Raw genomic sequence first — 9,001 nt, forward strand, 5'->3', positions numbered from 1 at the left:
GGACCTCCTGTCATGAAATAACATGCAAATGCTTACGGCGTATGGCCAGGGTGGGTGGTTTCTGCCAGTGTGCTTCCCCTAACACTGGCAGGAGGCCTTGAGGATCCATCTTGGAATCCAACTCCCCTGGAAATGGAGAGGAGTTTCCTCCTGAGGATGGGCTGTGGAGGCACCAAGATAGATAGTTCTAGAGCCTGTGTGACTCAAGAAGCAAGAGACTCTTTTTGGTGATTGACAATGGGCTCTAGGCAGGCCTGATGAGCTTGGGGTGAGCATGGAATTTCTGGATGGAGCTTTCCTAGAGGTCTGGGCTCAGGAAGGAGGACAAAGTCAGGGACATGGTCTAGATTCTCCATTCTCCACTGCTGCAGGGGCCACAGAGTTCCTATGATGAGGACTGGAGTCTGTCCTGTCCTGTGGACGTGAAGTTCCAAAGTGTTCCTAGGAAGGGGAGGGGAGGGGAGGTGAGCTGCTCAGAATGGCAGCAGGGAACAGGGACAGAGTGTCTCTCTTGGAAGGACTGCCTCAGGGGCCACAAGTGGTCAGGGGAGTTCTGGAACCTAGAAAGGCCAAAGTGGAAGTGGAAACATTCGATGTATAAAACTGTGGCGAAGACCAGAATGGATTTGTTCACAATAGCCAAAGGGGTAACCTTTGGAATGTAGGTGATGTAAATTTAGAGCAATTAAAAGGAAGTGATGTTTATGCAGAGTAATAAACTTACTCATTCAGCAAACACAGGAGGCCTGGCTCTGCCCAGGCAGGTGCTCTGAACCAGACAGGATGAATAAGCCAGTTTATAGTCTTGTTTATTAGATGGAAACACAGGAATGGGGCAGAAAGAACCACAACCTAAGGCTGGTGCTGAGCCTTGGCCTGGAGAGTGGCCGCAAAGAGTTGGACGCAACTTAATGACTAAACAACAACAACGGTAATAGATATTCAAACACTTTAGACAATTTCAGAACCAACAAAGCCATACATAGCTATGGACGTAACTGGAATACTGATGACTGGATCCTCTGGGTCTAACAATTCGGAAAGCCACAGCTCCTTGTAGCCTGTGCTCAGCGGCTCAGTCGTGTCTGACTCTTTGCGACCCCACGGACTGTAACCTGCCAGGCTCCTCTGTCCACAGGATTTTCCAGGCAAGAAGATGCCATTTTCTTCTCCACCCCGTAGCCTGAGTATGACCCTAATGCTCAAAATTGCTGGTGTTCATTGAGGGCCTACTATGTGCTAAACAGTGTTCTAAATGATATCTGTTATCTCATTTTAAATTTCCCAGCAACCCTGGAAAGAAGTACTGCTACTGATTTCCATTTTGTACACAGGCAAACTGAGGCGCGGAGACATGAACTAAGTAGTTTAAGGTTTCCATCCATCAGGTGGAGGAGTTGGGGTGGGAACCCTCAGTGTCAGGCTCCAGAGCCCACTTTCTTTACCACTTGCTCCATGTGGGAGTGTCTGTGTGTGTTAGTTTCTTGGGGCTGCTGTAACAAATTACCATAAACTTGGTGATTTCAAACAACACAAGTGTATTCTCTCATAGTGATGGAGGTCGGAAGTCTGAAATGAGACACCACCAGGGTCTGATCCCTCCGAAGGTTCTCATTGCCCCCTCTGGATTCTGGTGTTTTGTGGCGTTCCTTGGCTGTGTGGCATCACTCTAGTCTCTGCTTCTGTCTTCTCATGGCCTTCTCCCCTGAATTTGTGTCAAATGCCCCTTACCTTTCTCTTATAAGAACTCCAGTCATTGGATTTAAGGCCCAACTTAAATCTAGAAGGATCTGATTTTGAGATCCTTAACTTAATTATATCTATAAAGACTGTATTTCCAAATAAGGTCACACTCACGCATACAAGTGTTAGGACTTGGACATACCTTTTATTGTTGTTGTTTAGTGGCTAAGTTGTGTCCAACTCTTTGTGACCCAATGAACTGCAGCCCACCAGCTCCTCTGTCCATGGGATTTCCCAGGCAAGAATATTGGAGTGGGTTGCCATTTCCTTCTCCAGGGGATCTTCCCAATCCAGGGATTGAACCCACATTTCCTGCATTGGCAAAACACAATCCAACCCTCTACACCATGCTTCTGCAGCAATCAGAGCAACTGCTGTCTTTTCAGGGAGCCAGTGGGAAGGGGCAGGTGGCACTGGCTGCTGATGCTAGAAAACCAGGAAGCCCATTCATTCTCCACAGGTGTGTGCAGGGCAGGGGGTTGGGGACAGAGCCAAAGTGGCCCCTACCCAGTGTCACCTCTGTGATGACTCTGCCAGGTGAGAATGACTTTACAGAAAACGAGATGGGCCCAAGTCACTGAGGTTGTGTATGGCAGGGCTGAAAGTACACCAGGACTGAGTGACACAGCATAGTGGTCGCCGCACTGCTTCTCTTGGAGAATATTCTAGAATGAGCAGAGTGGTGAAGGCAGGCATCAGTCATCTCCATTTTCTGGAGGAAGTGGAAGCTCAGAGAGGTTAACTGTATGAGATCCTGAACCTGGGTAGCACCTGCCCTGACAGGTGTGCCCCCCACTCCACACTCCACCTTTCAGGACTGTTCCCATGGATCTCGCTGAGTCACTACAAGCAGAAATGTGTTTTGAAGGTATTATAGTAGGCGGGGACCATCTCATATCAAGGCGGTGGTCTTCAGATTTGTCCCAAGGTGCTTTTGAGGGCTTTTCCTCAAGAATGTCACAGAGTGAAAAACTTGCCTGGCAAACCAGCTGCCTAACTCAAATGATTATCTTTTTAAAAATAATTTAGTTTATTATTATTTTTTTGTCTGAACTGGATCTTCTTTGTGGTGTGTGGGCTTAGTTGCCCCACAGCATGTGAGATTCTTAGTTTGCAACCAGGCATTGAACCTGAGTCCTCTGCATTGGAAGATGAACTCTTAACCACTGGACCACTAGAGAAATCCCTAAAATGATTATGTTTTAAAGAAAGAGGCAATAAGAGGCAAGAAAGTACCAAATTTTACTTGTTTGATAGGAGACCTGATGTCTTGGATGGCTAGTGTAACACTAAAGTGACATTTTCTAGCAACACAAAAATGACATTATGATCATTTTTGTTAAGCATTTTGACCACAAGAGTGTGGGGAATCCCAGCCTGGGAATTATTAGTGATTTTTCCTGGGTTCTCCAAAGTGCAGGGCGCACCTAAGGTTTTATTTTTATAGCATATACCTTTACTGTGTTTAAACATTATATCAGGAATGCCTATTTATGGCACAACATTCAGAAAATATGGACAGACCAAAGGAGGAAAATCTCTCTTAAGCCTACCACTCAGAGAAACATTGTTAACATTTTGGTCTTTTTCCAAATAACTAGATTTATTCTATGGGCAGTTTCTATCTTAATGACTGATCAACATTCAATTTTATGGAACACCCGAGCCATCTAACCAGTCTCCTATTCTTCTATTCTTAGACAGGTTTCCCTCAATTTTTCATTATAATAGATAATGATGTAATAAACATTGCTATAAAGAATTTTTTTTAACAAAAATCTGCATCAAATTTCTTTACTTCAGGGTTAGTAACTAGAAGAGGAATCGTTGAAATGGTATGACTCAGCCCATGATCCCTAAGGTACATTTTCAAATTATCCTTTAGAAATAAGATACTAAGTAAACATCCATCAGCATCTTATTCCCCAACCAATACCAGCTACATCACTTAACATCACAGAGGGGATGCCATGTGATAAGTAAAGATAAATAGTGTCTTGCTTTGTTTTGAAAATCTTTGCTTTCTAGTGAAGTTGACCATTTTTTTCTTGTAGGCTTATTGACCATGTAAATTGTTCCCTTGGAGAACTTCTGTGTTTTTCCTTGGCTCAGCTTCCTAGTGGAACACCCCTGACCCTGGAGGTTGACTCTGAAAAGGACTTTGCTCAAGTTCTCTGCCACATCCTTTGGAGATGCTGTGGCCACCAGAATTTGGGGCTGGGAGAGTTCTGAAGCACTTCACCAGGGCAGCGCTGTCTAGGGGGCCTACTTCTTTTTTAAAAATATTTATATTTATGTATTTATTTTATTTGGCTGGTCTGGGTCTCAGTTGCAGCAGTTGGGATCTTTAGTTATGGCATGTGGGATCTAGTTCTCTGACCAAGGATTGAACCCGGGACCGCTGCATTGGGAGCAGGGAGTCTTAGCCGTTGGACTACCTGGGGAGTTCCCTAGGGTGCCTTTTCCTTGTCCCTCCCAGAAATGAGTTAAAGCCTTGGGCACAGAGGGGATTGCTGCTGGGAAGATGAGGGATATGGCAGAGCCTTTATCTTAAGAGTTTCACTTAGATGTTGTTGTTGTTGTTGTTGTTCAGTTGCTAAGTCACTTCCAACACTTTGCGGCCCCATGGACTGCAGCACACAAGCCTCCTCTGTCCTTCACTATCTCCCGGAGTTTGCTCAAATTCATGTCCACTTAATCAGTGATGCTATCTAACCATCTCATCCTCTGCTGCTCCCTTCTCCTTTTGACTTCAATCTTTCCCAGCATCAGAGTCTTTTCTACTCTGCTCACTTAGATACTGAACAGGAAAGAACAGCACCAGGGAGGAGAAAAAGGGTGATTAGGAGGCAATGGTGTCTTAGAATCTGAAGGAGATGAGAGATTCCAGGAGGAAGGGCAAACTGGTGAAATGGACAGCAACTGGGGTAGTCAAGCTGGTCAGCAACTATAGTGAACATGTGAGTGGCAGCAAACTGGAGTAAATGGTGTGGATTCAAGAATAAAGACAAAAGAAAGCCTGTTCAGAGACTGTGCCAACATGTGTCCTGGCTTTCACTGGGGCCCCCAGTGAAGGTACTACTGTGGGCTCTTTAATCTTCCCCTGCCCTCATCACCCCTTTTCTCCAGGTTCTGCTCCTAATGCACAGTTTTGACCATGGCCTTTTCTGGACACTCTTCACTATTGCTGAGTCAAATCCAGAGCTGGCTTCACACTCACCTTGCCAGCCTTCCCTCTGCCTCCTCTGGTCTCTCAGCATCCAGCTTCAATCCAAACATGTACTCTGAGCCTCCCCACATGCTGTTCCCTAGACTTGAAACCTTTTCCTTGTTCTTCTCCTCTTTGCAAACACCTTCCTTATGCTAAAAGTAAAAGCTACCTTCAGGTTGTGCTTGAATTCTATCTTACCATTTGGGTGAACTTGGAAGATATTTAACCCTTAGAACCTCAATTTGTTGTGAACAGGAATAGTCACGTCTTCCTCCCGAGATGACATTAAACAACTAGCAAAAAGTATTGGACAGACTTTTCAGTGTTCATTCACTCCTTTATCCAAGACCTCCTCATGGAGCATCTGCTCTGGGTCAGGCTGAACATGGCAGAAGTGTTTCCTCTGTTATCAGAAAGGAACAAAGGCAATTACATACACGGTCATTGAATTACAGTGTGATATGACTACTCAGGAATTTGATAGGCAGCCAATAAATGTCACCTCTCCCCACCTCTTCTCATTCTTATGATTCAGTTAGGGATCATAAATTGCCTTTATATGCTTTCTCATTCTCGATGTGTCACAACAAAAATAGTCTACTTTTATAACTTAAAATGTCCGGTAAAACTTATAATACCTAAGTCCACAAAACCCTTTCTTTTTAAAGAAGGAAGGAAAAAGATACCTTGGCTTTTATTTTCATTTTGAAGCCTTCCGAGAAAGGCAGAGGGACAGTTCTCTCCCTCCTCCTCCCCCTCCCTACCCCCGTTGACGTCTGTGTCCCTTAAATGGGCCTCAACTGCTCTAGAATTGCACTGGTCGGGGGAGGGCCAGGAGCATCCTTGAGGGGTGGGGGCCCATTCGTCCACCAGCCTGGGTTTACTCTGAGCTACGTTACACTCTGTTTTGGATTGACTAAAGCCCTCAATACTCTCTCTCTCTTTCTGATCCTTCCTATACCCAAGGCTCAAGGATGCCCCCACCTCCACCCTTGGCAGCCTCTCAGTTCAGCCCCTTCTCTTCGCCTTGGTAGGCAAGTTGTTGCTCTTCAATTGCTCAGTTGTGTCCAACTCTTTGCGACCCCATGCACTGAAGCACGCCAGGCTTCCCTGTCCTTCACCATCTCCCAGAGCTTGCTCAAACTCATGTCTATTGAGTCGGTGATGCCATCCAACCATCTCATCCTCTGTCATCCCCTTCTCCTCCTGCCTTCACTCTTTCCCAGCATCGGGATCTTTTCTAATGAGTCAGCTCTGTGCAAGAGAACTGGGCAAAACAAACATATCTACTGACCTAAAAACAACCAAGCAATCTTGTCAAGTTTTTTACATTAATTTAGAATCCTACAAATCATAGGCATTATGGCACCTTTGATTTGAACCACCTTAATCAATGATTTGATATCACTTTTCCCCTAAAGTTCTGATGGAAGTTCTGCAAAGCCAATGATCCAGAACCATTGGTGTGAATGGCATGGTCCACTCCCATGGCCTCCAGTCCTGGTCCAGCTCCTGGTCTCTCCCTGAGACTCTCTGCCTCTTTAAGGACCCTCTGAAAATGGGAGCATCTGGGATGGTAGAGGGTGTTGCTGCCCTGATGGCTTCCACTGTCCCCTCTGCCAGGGGCTGAAGACCACCTTCCTGAGAGATGAGAAACATGCAGCCCCGGGGTATCTTTGCAGAGGAGTGGGGGACTGATAGGAGGGGCGAGAGGCCACATTCCCTGACCTCTCTAGGAAGTTTCCTGTACACTGTCCTGTGGAATTGCTAATAATTCCTAGATTTATGGTGTAACTGTCTCAAAGATCCTTTCCAAATTTGATCTTATTCATCTTACAGGCAGAGTGAAGGGGAGCCAGGGGTTATAGTCCCACCTTACATAGGAAAATAAGTTCCACACGTGCAGCCACATGTTCTAAGTGGCCCAGAGAACACAAAAGAAGCCCTCCAGCCCCAGGGTGCAAGCCCAGCTCCCATTATTAGAGAGTTGCAACTCAATGAGTGGGCTGTGGGACCAGCGAGGGGAGGAAGAGCTCACCTGGGCAGGTGTGATGAACACAGGACAGCCAGAGGCAGAGGTGGCAGCATTCCAGTAGAGTGGCTAGTCCCTCTGTAAGTGTATCTGGAGAGAGAGGACAGGCGATGAATTGTCCAGGGTAACGGGTGACTGCCTTAGCTCTCCTATTGCTTCAGGGTCAGTAGGAAGTGTTGGGGTAGAGGAGGAATCTCTGATGTAAAGGATGGGAAGAGAGACTTGTATGACTAAGTACTGGCCAGAGGATGGAAGGGGATCATGTGGCCTGCAGATCACAAAATGTGAGGGGCAAAAGGAATGTGCAGGGGGCACTTGTGAGTACAACTATCCGCTAGAATTTATGACAGATACCCAAGGAGACGCACATGTCCCAGGGTGCCCAGGGAGGAATATACAGGCAATACTGGGCAAAAGTATACATATATACTTGATGTGGAGGCATTCTCAGTTAAAGTGTTTGTAGATGACACTATGGATTGAGAAAAATGATATATAGGTATATGTGTGTGTATATATATAGGTATGTGTGAGTATATATATATAGGCTTCCCTAGTGGCTCAGCTGGAGAAGGAAATGGCAACCCACTCCAGTACTCTTGCCTGGAAAATCCCATGGACGGAGGAGCCTGGTAGGCTGCAGTCCATGGGGTCGCTAAGGGTCGGACACGACTGAGAGACTTCACTTTCACTTTTCACTTTCATGCATTGGAGAGGGAAATGGAACCCACTCCAGTGTTCTTGCCTGGAGAATCCCAGGGACAAGGGAGCCTGGTGGGCTACCATCTATGGGGTCGCACAGAGTCGGACACAACTGAAGCGACTTAGCAGCAGCAGCAGCAGCAGCAGCAGTGGCTTAGCAGTAAAGAATCTGCTGCAGTGCAGGAGTTGCAGGAGATGCAGTTTCCATCCTTGGATCAGGAGGAGGACATGGCAACCCACTTCAGTATTCTTGCTGGGAAAATCCTTAGGACAGAGGAGCCTGGCAGGCCACAGTACATAGGGTCACATAGAGTCAAACACGGCTGAAGCCACTGAGCATGCACGTGTGTGTGTGTGTGTGTGTGTGTGTGTGTGTGTGTATAAACATGCAGATTTGTCAAAATCCACAGCCACAGCCATAACTAATAATTCAAGTCATAAATCACAATCAACTCCCTGAATATTGCTAGTGATATTAATATCTTGCTCTGAAAAATTTTCTATATTTAACAGAAGAGACCAAATTTCTAGATCACCATTGGTAAATTGTCCAAATCTACAGATGCCCTGACATTTCCTAAACCCTTGGAAAGGAAAGCCATGCTTCAGTGTAACAGACTGACCAGCTATGTCCCAGGCAGGCTGGGACAGACTGCCACTAAATGCAATAACAAAATCATAGACCATAGTAGTATCATCTGTGAGTTTTCCCAACTCATGATGTTCTCTACAAACATCTCAACCAAAAATGCCCCCACAAGTCCTGGTGACACCTACACTTCTAGGGTGATGGACAATCAGCCATATTGACTAGAAGGCAATTCGTTTTTCCTAAAACAATCTAAGAATTATCAAATCTTTCAGTTCCATCTGCCTCCTTAAATACCATTGATAATATAAAAGCTTCAGTATATTCTGGTCCTAGTGAATCAAGCACCACTCAAGACTCTAGACAAACAGTGACCAACATTCAATAAAGACACTCTCTACACACATTTCATATTTGTTCAAAATAATAGTCCTTTGAAACCACATACATCAAAAATGAAAGAACTGCATCGCTTTCAAGTCCTGACAAACTACAATCTCTTTTATTTCAGGGATGACAACAACAGATTACACAGAAACTTCTGCTATCATCACAGTCTCTAAAAATTCCATCACCACTTCTGGTCCACTTGAATCTTCAGTCTCTTCTGCAAGTTCTGTCACCACCACACTGGGAAGTACCACCACCACTTCTGCTCAGTCTGATCCCACAGTCTCTTCTGAGGCTTCTCCCACCACAGGCCCGGGAAGCTCCACCACCACAT

Source organism: Giraffa tippelskirchi, chromosome 13, assembly GCF_054371585.1.
Source record: "Giraffa tippelskirchi isolate mGirTip1 chromosome 13, T2T-mGirTip1v1.2.pri, whole genome shotgun sequence".
Lineage (NCBI taxonomy): Eukaryota > Metazoa > Chordata > Mammalia > Artiodactyla > Giraffidae > Giraffa > Giraffa tippelskirchi.